Source organism: Poromitra crassiceps (genome assembly GCF_964638095.1).
Source record: "Poromitra crassiceps genome assembly, chromosome: 3".
Taxonomy (NCBI): domain Eukaryota; kingdom Metazoa; phylum Chordata; class Actinopteri; order Beryciformes; family Melamphaidae; genus Poromitra; species Poromitra crassiceps.
In genome coordinates this window covers 47,714,661-47,729,069 of record NC_139625.1, presented here as the reverse complement: position 1 = coordinate 47,729,069, position 14,409 = coordinate 47,714,661, and the positions used below count along the sequence as shown (strand labels likewise).

Here is a 14,409-nt window from a genome sequence, read left to right as displayed (position 1 = left end):
GTTGCTTTGGCGTATGGTGTGAACGTGCCGTAAATCTGTCTGAAGCTGACTCACTGACTGACTGACTCACAATCCTGAGGACAAATTGCCAATGCTAGAATAGACCGAATCACTTCATTAACTCATTCATGGCCAGTTTAGGACTGCCAATATTTAGCACAGGCCAAAGATTTTCATAATTGTTGGTCATCTTTCAAGACCCACAGTAAATTATCTATTAGCACCAGAGTGATTTGCAATACCTCAAAATGAAGATGTACGTCTCTGGGTTCACCAGGAAAAAAAAAGTGAGCTTTTAGCATGTTCTGTACTCTACTTATAGCCATTTATATACACCCTGTTTTCACCAAAAAGGTCTCTCTGAGAAAATAAATTGCAGAAAATGGCATTTTTGTACAGCACACAATCTCAGGCAGAACTCGCTCTCAATTCTTTTATTTTGAACTGTATTGACATCAGACATGTAAATATTATTCGTTATGACACAAATGACAAAAAAAATAAATATATATATATATATATATATATATATATATATATATACATGAAGTGCTTTACATTCAACAATACAGTTTACTCAGTGTGAGTGAGTGTGCAGACAGACACACAGACACACAGACAGACAGACAGACAGACAGACAGACAGACAGACAGACAGACAGACAGACAGACAGACAGACACACACACACACACACACACACACACACACACACACACACACACACACACACACACACACACACACACACAGAGAGAGAGAGAGAGTTCTGTCCATCACACCTCCTTCCAAGGGAACACTATTGATCGCCCCGCAAATTAGCATAGGAGGGGAACACCCATCTGGTCTGAGATCAGCGTCTAGCCTCCTCTGCCTCGCATCGTTTTCCTCCTCTCATTCGGGCTGGGACGAATGCTGCGACACAGGAACGGGTCGGGCTTGGCTTTGGGACCAGGCGCTGGAACCGGATCGATCATGTTCGTCACAGGTTTGACTACTGCGAACAAATCAATCCAGGTTCGCCCTGCAGCAAGGCGAGCAGTGCAGCGCGCCGAGGGGCGTTTCAATGGCGTTTCTCCTCTCTACAAGGAAGCGCGTTTCTCTGTTTTTCCTCCTGCTAATTTCAAAACAACAGCTGCGGTATGTGTTTGATCGCGTGTTGTCGGCTTGCCTTTGAGGCAGGGACCTGATACTATGTCACAGGCTGGGGAAGTGTTTGAACTACGCGCTGCACTAATAAAAACAAAAACACGTCAAACACGTCTTTGGCGTGGATGGCTATTTCTGATAACACGTCAAAGACGTCTTTGGCGGTGAATGAGTTAACAACAAAAGTCGCTGTTTCCGGGTAGACACCTGCCGATTGGATGAATTGTTAAACTTCAGCATTTTTTCATACAAGACATTAACACAACTAGAGAATCTAGAATGACTTTTCTGATAATAGAATGACTGTTCTGATCATAGAATGACTGTTCTTATCAGAATGACTTTCTGAGAATGACTGTTCTGATCATATTTTCACAGTTATCTCTCTACCTGCAATACAGACAGTGATGGAAACAGAATCCTATCTGACTATTAAAAACATTCTCAGATTTGGGTCTGAGAGACAAAATCTCATCAGATGGGGTCTGTGGCTGTCATTTGGATGAGATTGGGGATCGTTGTTGTGAAAAAGAAAAACTGTATTATAGTTGACTGTACATGAGGAAGTCCTGGGCAGGGGAAGTGAACGAGACACAGGCGTCTCCTGTCCAGCTGCTGCCCCCCACCCCCACCCACCACCACCATCACCACCAAATTAAATGAAGATGAATGAATTGAGTGAAAGCTTTAATTGAGCAGCACTTTTCAAGGTAACATTTTCAAGGTTACAAAGTGTTTCAAATGAAAATGAAAAGGAGAAACGAACAGCAGCAAGTGTTAATTCAGAGGAAGCCTTGCTGTGGTGTGGACTGGGTCAACGTGAAGTCCGGCCCCACTTTACTCTCAGCTCGGTGTTGTCCATGGACAGTATAAAAATATGGATGTAGTGACGTCACCCATCGGTTTGTGGACTCCCAATTTGAAGCCTTCAGTTTGACATTTTGACTGTCGCCATCTTGGTTATTTGGAACCAGAAGCAGCTAGCATGACCAGGAGTTTTCCACAGAGCTGCAGCGCCACTTGCTATTGGTCACCTGATCAGCGAGGTGCGTGATCACTGGAAAGGTGACCTGTCAATCACGCCCCAAAGCATAGTCTGCTTTATCGTCTAATTGACTCTAAATGGGACCATAATTTACTAAATGAACATCATGCTGTATTGAGGAAGACTTGAAACTAGTGATTGAGGCATAAACTCATTAAGAAAGTGTTTACTGGGATCATAAATCAAGTGAGAAGTAGGGTCATTTTCCCATTGACTTTGATACAATCAGACTTCTCTTTGCAGTCAGTGGAGTCGCCCCCTGCTAGTCATTAGATAGAATGCAGGTTTAACTCACTTCCACATTGGCTTCATTTTTCAGCCCCGGAGATTGCCCCTTGGTGGTGTCAAGTGTGATGGTCCTGTAAAAGACTGGGCCCTATCTTGGTACAGGCGATATCCCCTATTTGTGCTTGCGCACCTGTTTGCGCATGCCTTAAGGCAGGCAAGATAGCAGTCCGCCTTGCACTAGTGTCCAGGTGTTATGCCGAATTTTGCACCCCCGCCCGGCAGCAGCTAAACATATCCCCACATCATGGGAGGATATTGTAATGATTTATACAGAAACATAACTGTTTAAAAATTATATCATTGTTTGGGTAGGCGTGACCTCCCTGTTTTTAAATTAAAACATCCCCAAAATATGGTGGGGATGCAATTACTTGCGGGGGAGCATAACTCATCACAACAACGGGCAGGTGATAGCAGGTGAAGGTGAATAGCCTATTGCAAGTAGGCTAGCTGCAAAGCAACTTTCACAATAGTCAATTTACAATAGATTAAATACAGAATTTACATACAGGCACTTCACAAAATAATACATTAAATAATAATTAACTTTGACTTAGGGTGGTTTCACATTAGGGACCCGGGACCGTTTCACACTTGTCCCCAAACTGACCCCTGGTCCGGTTCGTTTGATCAGTATGAACTTTGCGATCTGTGTCCGAGCACGGAACAGCGAACCGTGCCCAGGTCCACTTGAAAAGGTGGTCTCGGAAACGCTTCAGGCGTGCCCGGGCATGGAAGGCATCTAGTGTGAACACAAGTTTACCAAAACACTGAAGTGGACTGCTATTTCTTTACTGTGTGACGACCAACTGGTCCGGGGGTTTTCAAAGTGGGAGGCTCCAAACAGTTTCAGGGGAGGCTCAGTGAATGGAAGTGAAAAAATATTACATTAGTTATTACATAAGTTATTAAAAGGAGGTCACATAGAATAGCCAAAATGTGTGTGATTTGGTTAAAGAGATTTGGGAAATTTTACTGTTTTTCCCACAGTAATTTGGAGGGGAGGGGGCTTGAGGGGAGGCCCACAGTCTCAGACTTTGAAAACCCCTGTCGTATATGGTTTCGACTTCTGTTATCCTGGGAACCTGAAGCTACCTACCAGCTAGCTCATTTGAAAATGAAATGCAGTGCAATGTGACTTGGTTTGGCGATGCCAGGCTACATTTGAAGTTCATGACTGTAGGCTATAGGCTACATGACATGACATGTTGGTATGTAATTTTTTGCAGCGAGCAAGACAACATGAAACTGCATGGTTTTTGAATGGAGAGACAACAGAAGATTTGCTGAATCTGTTTCCACTGCATTTATCGCATTTACCTTTTATCGATAGGCCTACGCCAACTTTTCCAGCTCCCCCAAGCGTAAAAAACGTTTTGTATTTTCCGAATTTTGCAGTGTTTCCACTCAGGCTTTTATGCCTCTGCCAGCGATAGCCCAATAGACCCTTTTCACGGGGGCCATTTTGTGTCGAAAAGGCAGGATCTTTCGGAAAAGACTAAAGACTCACCTTTTCAGGCTCCACCTGGGCCCTTCTTGATCTAACTTCTTTCTCTCTCTTCTTTCTCTCTCTTTATTTAATATTATAAAAAAAAAAAAAAAAAAAAACCTAAACTAAAACTCGTACCACTGTTCCTTCAGGATTTGTAGTTGTCATAGACTGTGCTCCATAGTTGATTGCTCTATTGCTGACAAAAAGTGTGTTACTGTAAGTCGCTTTGGATAAAAGCGTCTGCCAAATGACGTAATGTAAATGTAATGTAATGCAGGATAAACACAGGTGCAAGCAAAACACTAATGAAGGTTTCCAACTTCCAATCATGGAAGATGGAAACCCTCATTAGTGTTTTGCTTGCACCTGTGTTTATCCTGCCTTTTCAAGACAAAATGGCCACCGTGAGAAGGGTCTATCTGGGAACCCATCGGTTAAACAATTTTTTTCCCCCTCTTACCTCTGGGGGCAGCCCCGTTTCAATGTGGTGCAACAGGAACTCAAGAGGCGTGGTCGGCAGTGGAAGAAAATCCCTTTCCGCTCCCTGCAAGCTCTGCCATTGGCTCCAACCGACCGGCTCTGCCTATTAATGGATTTCTTTTCCGCTCCCTGCGTGTCGCTCTCAAATCCGCCAACAACTCTAGCTCGTTGCTAGTAGCAAGTAACAACTTGCTATACGCTGAAAATGGTAAATTTTGACTACACACCGGTCACGTTCACTTCATTTTCATCGGGTGAAGCGCAGCATGCGTGTGAGTGCTATTGCACACCTTTTGATGGACCCTGCAGACAGATTTTCGTTGCAAGTCGAAAGTCTGACTCGAGAGATTAGCGGAAGCTAGGCCGGAGGCATTATGGATTTGGGTTGTCCGTCCATCCGTCCGTCCGTCCGTCCATCCGATGTTCGTTAACACGATATCTGAGCCCCCGTTCACACAGGACGCCGAAGCAACGCTCAACCGAAGCTGTACCTACGCTGTACCCACAAGTTTCATTTAGGCATCCTTGTTAACAGGCGGAGCCGTTCACACCACCCGCTCGCGTGCCATGCTGACGCCTTGCCGAAGCCACGCTCACACCATGCCGAAGCGATCACTCAGGATTGACGCCGAATTTCCAAGCGTGACACTGAAGCTGTGAAGCATGAAGTCAATGGGAGTTGTGGGCAGGTTCAAAGCACGAGAGTAGGCGTCTTGTCTCTTGTGTGAACAGGCTTCGTTCACACACAGCACCCAAGCCTTGCCTACGCCTTGCCTTTACCCACACTTTTAAATAGGCGTCCTTTTTAGTCAATGAGGCTGTGTACACAGGGCGCCTGAATGTGAACGTTGTGTGTACCCACGCCTCGCCTGAGCTGCGCCGATTTTATCGTTTAGGCATGGGTTCTATTTTCAAGCCGACTAGGCACGTGAAGGCAGACTTTTTCTGTCAAGCCATGAAGGAAAAACGCGACAATATCCGTGGGAAATAGCAAAGTCAACAGAATTTCAAAATAAAATGGTGTTACTACAACAGTGTTGAGCAGAGAGAGAGAGAGAGAGAGAGAGAGAGAGAGAGAGAGAGAGAGAGAGAGAGAGAGGCTATCACGTGGGGCTTTCTCCCCGTCGGTAAACAAATCTTCAGGAGAGAGAATAGCGACCGAAGACGCAAGATGGACAATGAAAAGTTAATCCACTTAGCGTCAGTAGCGTAGCCAGACTCGGCTCATTGGGTGTGCCACAGAAAGCCAGGGTGTGCCAGGGGGCGGACCAATTTTTTTTTGGGTCTTTTCAAACCAGATTTAGAGGAATATTTGTGTGTTGTTTGCTCCTTTTCGCACTCATTATTAGCAGGTAGAAGCAGTCAATTAAATTGTATTTTTTGGCAACATGTAAAACCACTTTGTTTAGTATCTCAAAAAAGTCTCACCTACTTTTTCCAATGAGTGTTCTAGTCGGGAAAGAACGCAAATTTGTTTGGCATGCAGGTTCGTCTACTGCAGAGAGATCTGTAGCGCCAGTGTCCTCTGGCTCTGCACAAACCTCTGGTGTGTTTTTGGCTGCGTTCCCCGCTGTTAACGTCATTGTTTCAGCTGCATCATCTTCTCCACTGTACACCACCAATACAGGTGCGGGAACGGGTGCACTACAATCTGCACTTGTTGAGGGGGAGGGTGACGACGAGTCATCTTCTTCCTCGTCGTTTCTTGCCTTTGCCGAAAAAGCTTAAAAGCGAGCTTTGTTTCATGTCTTCTTGATTTGGTGCTGCTGCTGCTGCTGCTGTGCGTGCCTGCATTTGTTTACTTTACGTGGACGACAGCTTAACTAGTTTCCCATGATACTCCGGGGCACATAGGTCAGCGGACAGTTGGACACAGTGCATGACAGCGTTGACATGTGTTTTGCAGACAAAACAAAACACTTTTTTTACCCCATTTTTTTGGGTGCGCCAGCGGCCTGTCTGGGTGGCATTTGCACATCCTAGCGCACCCGTGGCTATGCACATGCTTAGCATTAGTACAACAGCATCCCGTTCTCTATGACAACGGTGACCCAAGAAGGAGACCTGGTTATACATATCCAGCATATCAATAGCACATGAAATATATCAGATTAATTTTACCTACCCATGATAATTCGGGACCACGTGACAAAAAAAACATTTTGATTTTGATGGTCAAAGGTCAAAGTTCAAGGTCACTGTGACCTCACAAACGCCATTTCCTAGCTCTTAATGCGATATCTCAGGAACGCCTTGAGTGAATTTTGTCACATTTGGCTCAAACGTCCACTGGGACTCCAGGATGAACTCATTATATGTTATGTTGGTGGTCAAAGTTCAAGGTCACTGTGACCTCACAAACGCCATTTACTAGCTCGTTAACGCGATATCTCAGGAACGCCTTGACGGAATTTCGGCACATTCACTCAAACGTCCACTTGGACTCAAGGATGAACTGATTCCATATTGGTGGTCAAAGGTCAAGGTCACTGTGACCTCGCGAACCCCATTTTCAAGCTTGGTAACGCCATATCTCAGTAGGGTTAGCCTTGACGGAATTTCTTCACATTTGGCTCAAACGTCACAGTCTGGACAGACATGGATGTCGAGTGCTCACTTGTTAGCGGAGGCATACTGTACATCCACGGTGCGGTCGTTCTAGTTTATTTTATTACATTTTCATAAAAACAGGTGGATGGAAACCTGCTTTCTCTCTCTCTCTCTCCCTCTCTAATTCAAAAGTAGTCTAACACTCAGGGGCTTAAGAAACTTTCTTCTTAAATCTCCTTAAAACCCACTCTGAGTGCTGTAAAGTAAAGCCCTGTGATGTCTCCTTCAAAGAGCTTTGAAGGAGACATCACACCGTCTGAGAGAGGACGACAGGACGTCCTGTCTTGCTCTGAGCATGTTGACATGTGTCAGCCAGGACGTGTCTCTTTGTGAGCGCTGGTCCTGTAGGATCTTGTTTATAGATAAAATAATGTGATGTGTAAAGTGTGTAAAGTGTCTATCTATCTATCTATCTATCTATCTATCTATCTATCTATCTATCTATCTATCTATCTATCTATCTATCTATCTATCTATCTATCTATCTATCTACGGTATGTATCTATCTATCTATCTATCTATCTATCTATCTATCTATCTATCTATCTATCTATCTATATATCTATCTATCTGGGGGTTCAACGCCTTGCTCAGTGGCACCTCAACAGTAGCTGTTGAAGGAAGCCTCATTACTCCTCCTCTTTCTCCCAGCCAATCAGAATCTCTCTCTCTCCCTCCCCCCTCCGGGCTCCACTCGTTTCTCATCCCTCATGCTGAGTCTGGCTGTAGAGTGTCACGGGGCGCGCCGCAGGTTTGAGCCCCGACAGAGCTGCTGGTTCCAGACTGGTTAGAGAGGGAAAACGCTCTGTCAGGACTTTACAAACAGAAAGGTCTGAAACATGAAAGCTGACAGGAAGAGAAAAAAGTGCAGATTCCACACAGAGAGGTGCTGATGGTGCACAGCCTGCAGGAGGCAGCGACACGCTCAGCCACTGCGTTAACACAGGACTGGCTAATAAAGCAGCTGAAAGTAGCTTACACACACACACACACACACACACACACACACACACACACACACGTACGTATAAGGGATGTGCCGATCTGATACTCAGTATCGGGCCAAAATGACTGGATCGGACATTGGGGTAAAGATCCATTAGCCTATGGATTATATGGGGGGGGGGGCATGTCACATGTGAGATGTCACTGATGGCATGGTCATCCGTGACTGATTGATTGGGGATTTTGGTTAGATATGCCTGAAATGAGGTCTGTGGTTATGCTATTCCATGCTATATCATGCTATTCCCCCCAGTTCCTCTCCCCCCGAACAGGCGCCCTGACCGACCAGAGGAGGCACTAGTGCAGCGACCAGGACTCATACCCCACCGGCTTCCCATCTGCAGACACAGCCAATTGTGTCTGTAGGAACATCTGAGCATGCTGCCGGGAATTGAACCCGGGGCTCTGGTCCTGCGGTGGTAGATGAGTTATTTTACCTCTGCATTACCCAGACGCCCCAAGACAATGACATTTATTGACTAATTAAACATTTGTAACCTTTTCTTTAACCATTACATGATGTAAAATAGGTGACTAATCGTTTGTAAGACATGCAAAGTGTATGCTACAGTCAGAAGAATTAACCAATTCTAAAAATGAGTCTGTAAGAATTTTACATGCAGACAAACATCTGTATCTGAGGATACTTGATGATGGTGATGATGATAGTGATGATGAAGGTGATATTAATTTGGAAGTGGCACGCCCGCTCTCTCTCAAACCGCATTCCCCGTTGAGCAAATGTCCCTTGTTGTCCCCACATTAGTGGGCCAGCCAAGCATATTACACATAATTAAACCATTTTCAAAAGTTCAATGTCATAAATACATTACAATGCTGTGGCAGAGAGAGAGAGAGAGAGAGAGATGGACAGAGTGTGAAGAGAGAGAGAGAGAGAGAGAGAGAGAGAGAGAGAGAGAGAGAGAGAGAGAGAGAGAGAGAGAGAGAGCTTTTTGAGAAATTGCAGTTTAAGTTCTATATTTTTTCAATCTTTATAATGGGAGTATGGAGCCGGCTTAGAGTGTGTGATGTGTTTTGAATTCGGGACCCAAGATGACAAGATGGAACCATAGACATCATGCTGCATGCACGGCATGCATCTATAGGACGAATCAGCCTGATGCCACCCAGAAATGCAGAACCCCGCGGCAGTTATTAGTATGAGTTGTGCCAAACAAACGTTAATATCTCAAAAACTATACATGACATCGCTTATATTTTGACATTCTGAGTGAGAGCAGAAGTAGCTCAAGAGTTTGATGTATAATATATGCATGTCGTGTTAAAGTTATGTGAACTGTCGCAGTTTTTAAAATGTAAACAGAGTTGGCCGGCTAGAGTCTGACACTCAAGCCTCGCGCCACTCGGGCTCCATAGGGTTCCATTGCCGTTGCCACCCAGTGACGCGGTTTGTTTACAAAAATGCTGCTCGGCTGATCCCTCGTATAGGGTCAGCTACAATAGAGACAATCACATGGAAAGATGACACACTCCATCTTGATGCCAAGGATACAAGATGCTAAGAATCTACACAACTGTAGTTCATAAAAAAAATAGAAAGGAGCTGTTAGGAATTTAAATGACTAAATTGAATTGGAAGTAATTGTACCTGTGTACTACAAAGAGTTTAACAAACAGAGTTCACCTTCATGAAGATGTACTCTGTTTGTTAAACTCTTTGTAGTACACAGGCACAATTACTTCCAATTAAATTTTGTCATTTAAATTCCTAACAGCTCCTTTCTTCAATTTTTGATATTCTACTGTGCCTGCTGAGCTGTTTTGGTCCACACATTGTGTGTTTTTCCTAAAAAAAAAAGTAGAGAAAGATTATTTGATGTTTTCTAACTATAATGTTACAGTACTGTATGTTTTATAGTTTGTATGTTAAAAACTGCATTTACCTGTTACCTTGTACAATGTGCAATGAGCTTTGTCAATACTGTACATATTCCAACTCATGGCCCACTTGAAAATCTCACGGCCCACATCTGACCGTAAACAATACGGAGGCCAAATAATGCATTACCGATAAAAGGAGCTGTCCATCAGCACCACACATCAAACTAAAAGTGAGGGGCTGTCTAGGCTAATTAACAAATACTTGACAAATTAAATAACGATTTCATTCAACAATGGAGAAATGTATTTTCATACAAAATAATTATAATTACCCCAACACTGAAATCCAAAGCCTACTACAATATTTTGGCTTTAAAAAAGGTGGAGCATGAACTTTATATAACCTTATCAGAGATGCCATGATGCACCCAAACTTGATGGTCTTAAACAGGTTTGGGAGAGAGATGTTGGGATACATATTGAACAACAACAGTGGAACGAAATCATATCAAGCTGGCACATCCCTGCCCGAGAAGTCCAGAATCAATTGATCAACTATAAAATCCTTAACCGATGCTACTGGACACCAAGCAGAATGGCTAAACATAAACTTAGGGATGATGATCTATGTTGGCACTGTCATAATGATATTGGAGCAATACATAACTGTGAGATGGTTAAAGATCTATGGGGGAAAATAATATATATCATAAATTAACTGTTCAATGTCTCCATGACGAAGAGTCCAGCCTTATGTTGGGCATTATGCCTACAAATCTGCAGATACACTGTTTCTGTAAATTGTGGTGTGGACTGGCCATGTTAACAGGCTGCAGAATTACAAGACAGTGGAAAGTGGTCACATCCTCATAGTTTGAACAGTGGATCCAGCTAATCTAACATCACAAGCTACGAACCAGTCACATTCAGACTCTCAAGATCTGTTCCTACAAATATGGAGCCCATTTCTGGACTATATTGCCAACAGAAAATGTTAAAGGACTGATTGCACATCACAGATGACTGTCGACTGATAACGCCCACTCTCAAATTTGTTTATGTTTTTTTCTGTCTGTTTGTTTTGTTAATAATTTATTTATGTATGGAGATATAGGGTGGGTAGGGAGCCATATAATGTAAAAACTGTCCTAAAATGAAATGTCTGATCAATGTCTTGTATAACCTGTATGTTGGACACTAAACAAAGGAATACAAAAGATGTGTGAGAGAGAGATGTTGCTGCTATATCTGACAACAGATCAGTCTTATGTTTGATATAGTACATTTTAGCTTTTCAATGTTTACAGTGTTACTTCATGCCATTTGCCAATACAGCCATTTGGATTTAATTGAGAGAGAGAGAGAGAGAGAGAGTGGGAGAGAGAGAGAGAGAGAGAGAGAGAGAGAGAGAGAGAGAGAGCGAGCGAGAGAGAGAGAGAGAGAGAGAGAGAGCGAGCGAGCGAGAGCGCAACACGGGCTTTTCAAAGCAAACTAATGGAAGAGTGGACTGCTCAAATACAGCCACACAGAGGACACACAGGCACAGAGAGAGCGAGCGAGCGAGAGAGAGAGAGAGAGAGAGAGAGAGAGAGAGAGAGAGAGAGAGAGAGAGAGAGAGATTTTCGTCTACAGCAAAAGCATTTTTTTTATTTGAGCTATTATATTTGATTGCAATGTTGCATAGCTGTTTACACACTTGAATCGTTAATCTTCTATGTCTTTATACGCACATTGTTTTTATTTTACACTTGCTTTGGCAATGTAAACGTAGTTTCCCATGTTAATTGAAGTTTCCCATTTTAAGTGAGACAGAGAGAGAGAAAGAGAGAGCGAGAGAGCGAGAGAGAGAGAGAGAGAGAGAGAGAGAGAGAGAGAGAGAGAGAGAGAGAGAGAATATCTGTCTTTGAATATCTTAAGATTTTGTGATTTATGTGACTGAGTAACAAAATGCCTTGTTTTCTGTTTTGGATTATTTGTAATTGCTAAGTGTTGCTAATGTATGCTTTGGCAATCTAAGATGCACCTTATCATGCCAATAAAGCCCTTTTGAATTTGAATTGAATTGAATTGAGAGTGAGAAGTGAGAAGAGAGAGAGAGAGAGAGAGAGAGAGAGAGAGAGAGAGGGGGGGGGGGGGGGGGGGGGGGTTTGAGAAGAGTGTGAGAGAGTCGCCATTACTGCCTGGATGAGAGAGAGGGGAGGGGAGGAGGATTCGGGTTACATCGCTGCATACCTCTCTGTCTCAACAGCACCAAACACACAGCCGAGACGAGCCGAGCCGAACCGAGCCAGCACACCTCACCTGAGCCCGGATCACTGGACCGGACTGTATCACCACACTGTGGATTTTAAAAGGGATTTATTTGTGTGGGAATGGAACTGCTTCCTCCTCTTCTCCGTGGTCTGTGGATCTGACTGGGAGCTCCATGTTAGGTGGGTAGACCAGGGGAATGTCTCTGCTCTGGACTGGGAATGCCTTGGGACTTCATTTAGCACTCTTTACCCGGGTCAAACAGGCCGTAGGATAACGCTATCCCGGGATAAAGCAGAGCAGTGTGTGTAGGTGTGAGTGATGTGTGATATTAGCTCGGGCTGTGAGCTGGAGCTGGGATTGGAAATGGTATTGTTAGGTGTTGGCTAACGTTAGCTACCTCTCTCTCCCTCTCTCCTGGCATGCTAGCTTAGCCCGGCTAATGCTAGGTTACCCCGGCTAATGCTAGCTAATCGCAGTGTGAACGTCAAAGGCTTTTTCCTTATTTTTTTGCAGGAGTATCAGGGCCAGGCCAGGCCGAGCCGAACCGGGTTTCCTCTCCTTTTCCCAGGAGAAATTATAACTAGCGTGCTAAATCCTGTGCTCTAATGGCAGCATGGTGCATTGACGCATTAACATTGTGTGTGTTGTGTTTAATCAAAGCTTAATTTATTAACATGAGCTTAACGTCTTACAGAAACTCACTCATTGGCAATTGCTTTTATTTTGGAGTTTCATGTCCCCCAAATCGTGATTTCCACCGTTTTCAAAAGATTTCAGCACTGCGTTCAGCCCAAATGCCAATTCCTCCATTAGTTTAAACATTAACGTTAGCTATTTTATTTGGACATGATAGATAACGTTAACGTTAGTCGCATAACGTGTTCAAAGCCTTTAGCCTTTTTCCGATAATTTGATGACTGAAATAGATCGTTAAGTCTATTAGGTAGAGTTGCTGGGTTGCCAGTTTTGTAACGTTAATGTCCTGCTAACAGCTAGCTCATGATAATAGCTGTCGTTAGCATGGGGAGTGAGAGGAGGATCAGATCCAACAGTCACGGTGCACATTATGGAGTTTTTCCAACATTAGCTAAGCTCTTTAGAAACAAACAGGCGGAACATCTGAGCTGTGAAGCGGTGAACATCTTGACATTAAGCTGCTCTCTGTTAACTTTGAGTCTCCTGCTGCAGGATGCCATCTGCATCCACTACTGCAGCTCTCTGTCCCCTTGCCCTTTCACATCCACTACTGCAGCTCTCTGTCCCCTTGCCCTTTCACGCCCACTACTGCATCTCTGTCCCCTTGCCCTTTAACGCCCACTACTGCATCTCTGTCCCCTTGCCCTTTCACATCCACTACTGCATCTCTGTCCCCTTGCCCTTTCACATCCACTACTACTGCATCTCTGTCCCCTTGCCCTTTCACATCCACTACTACTGCATCTCTGTCCCCTTGCCCTTTCTCATCCACTACTGCATCTCTGTCCCCTTGCCCTTTCACATCCACTACTACTGCATCTCTGTCCCCTTGCCCTTTCTCATCCACTACTGCATCTCTGTCCCCTTGCCCTTTCACAAAAGCTGGGACAGTTCAGCTGTTTTATAGACAACCATTTTCATATCAAGGACCCCTAATTTAGTCCACATTAGAGCCACATAGGCTACAGACCCCCATTTAAGATTTTGGCTCTCGGAACCGAATCAGAGAATAGTTTTTGATATGATTTTGTACAGAATTCCATTAATGGTAAAGGAACTACATTTATTTAGTGTTTTATCCAAGGCGTTTTACAATATGCCTACTTTCACCCATTCTAGGGATGCACGATGTATCGGCAATCATATTGGTATCGGCCGATATTAGTCATTTTTTAGCATATGGGTATCGGTCCGATGTTGCAATGTTAATATCGGTTATCATTATCAGCCAAATTCTACACATTGAGATGAAATAATTTTCATGAAGATGAAACATTTTACAAATGTTTTTGAAATAAAGAAATGCATTACGTTTTCAAATTTATTGTTTACATGTGTTTTTCAGTATGTACAAAATTGTATTATAGAAATGTGTATATATCGACATCGGTAAATATCGGTTATCGGCCATAACAGCAATGTTAATATCGGTTATCGTATCGGCCAAAATTTTCATATCGGTGCATCCCTAACCCATTCACATACATTCACGCTAGGGATGTGCGGGAGTACTCGTTCATAACGTCAGTACTCGAGTAACGTTTCCGCTG

General features: G+C 43.8%; 1 protein-coding gene across 1 annotated transcript in view; it reads left to right on the top strand.

Annotated features, from left to right (window-relative positions):
- Positions 1-12,266: 12,266 nt before the first annotated feature.
- The window catches only part of arhgap5 (Rho GTPase activating protein 5), a 133,703-nt gene continuing 131,560 nt past the window's right edge, over positions 12,267-14,409 (top strand). The window contains exon 1 of the mRNA XM_083633855.1: positions 12,267-12,342. The gene's annotated coding sequence lies outside the window, so the exon portion shown is untranslated. The remainder of the gene's footprint in view (positions 12,343-14,409) is intronic.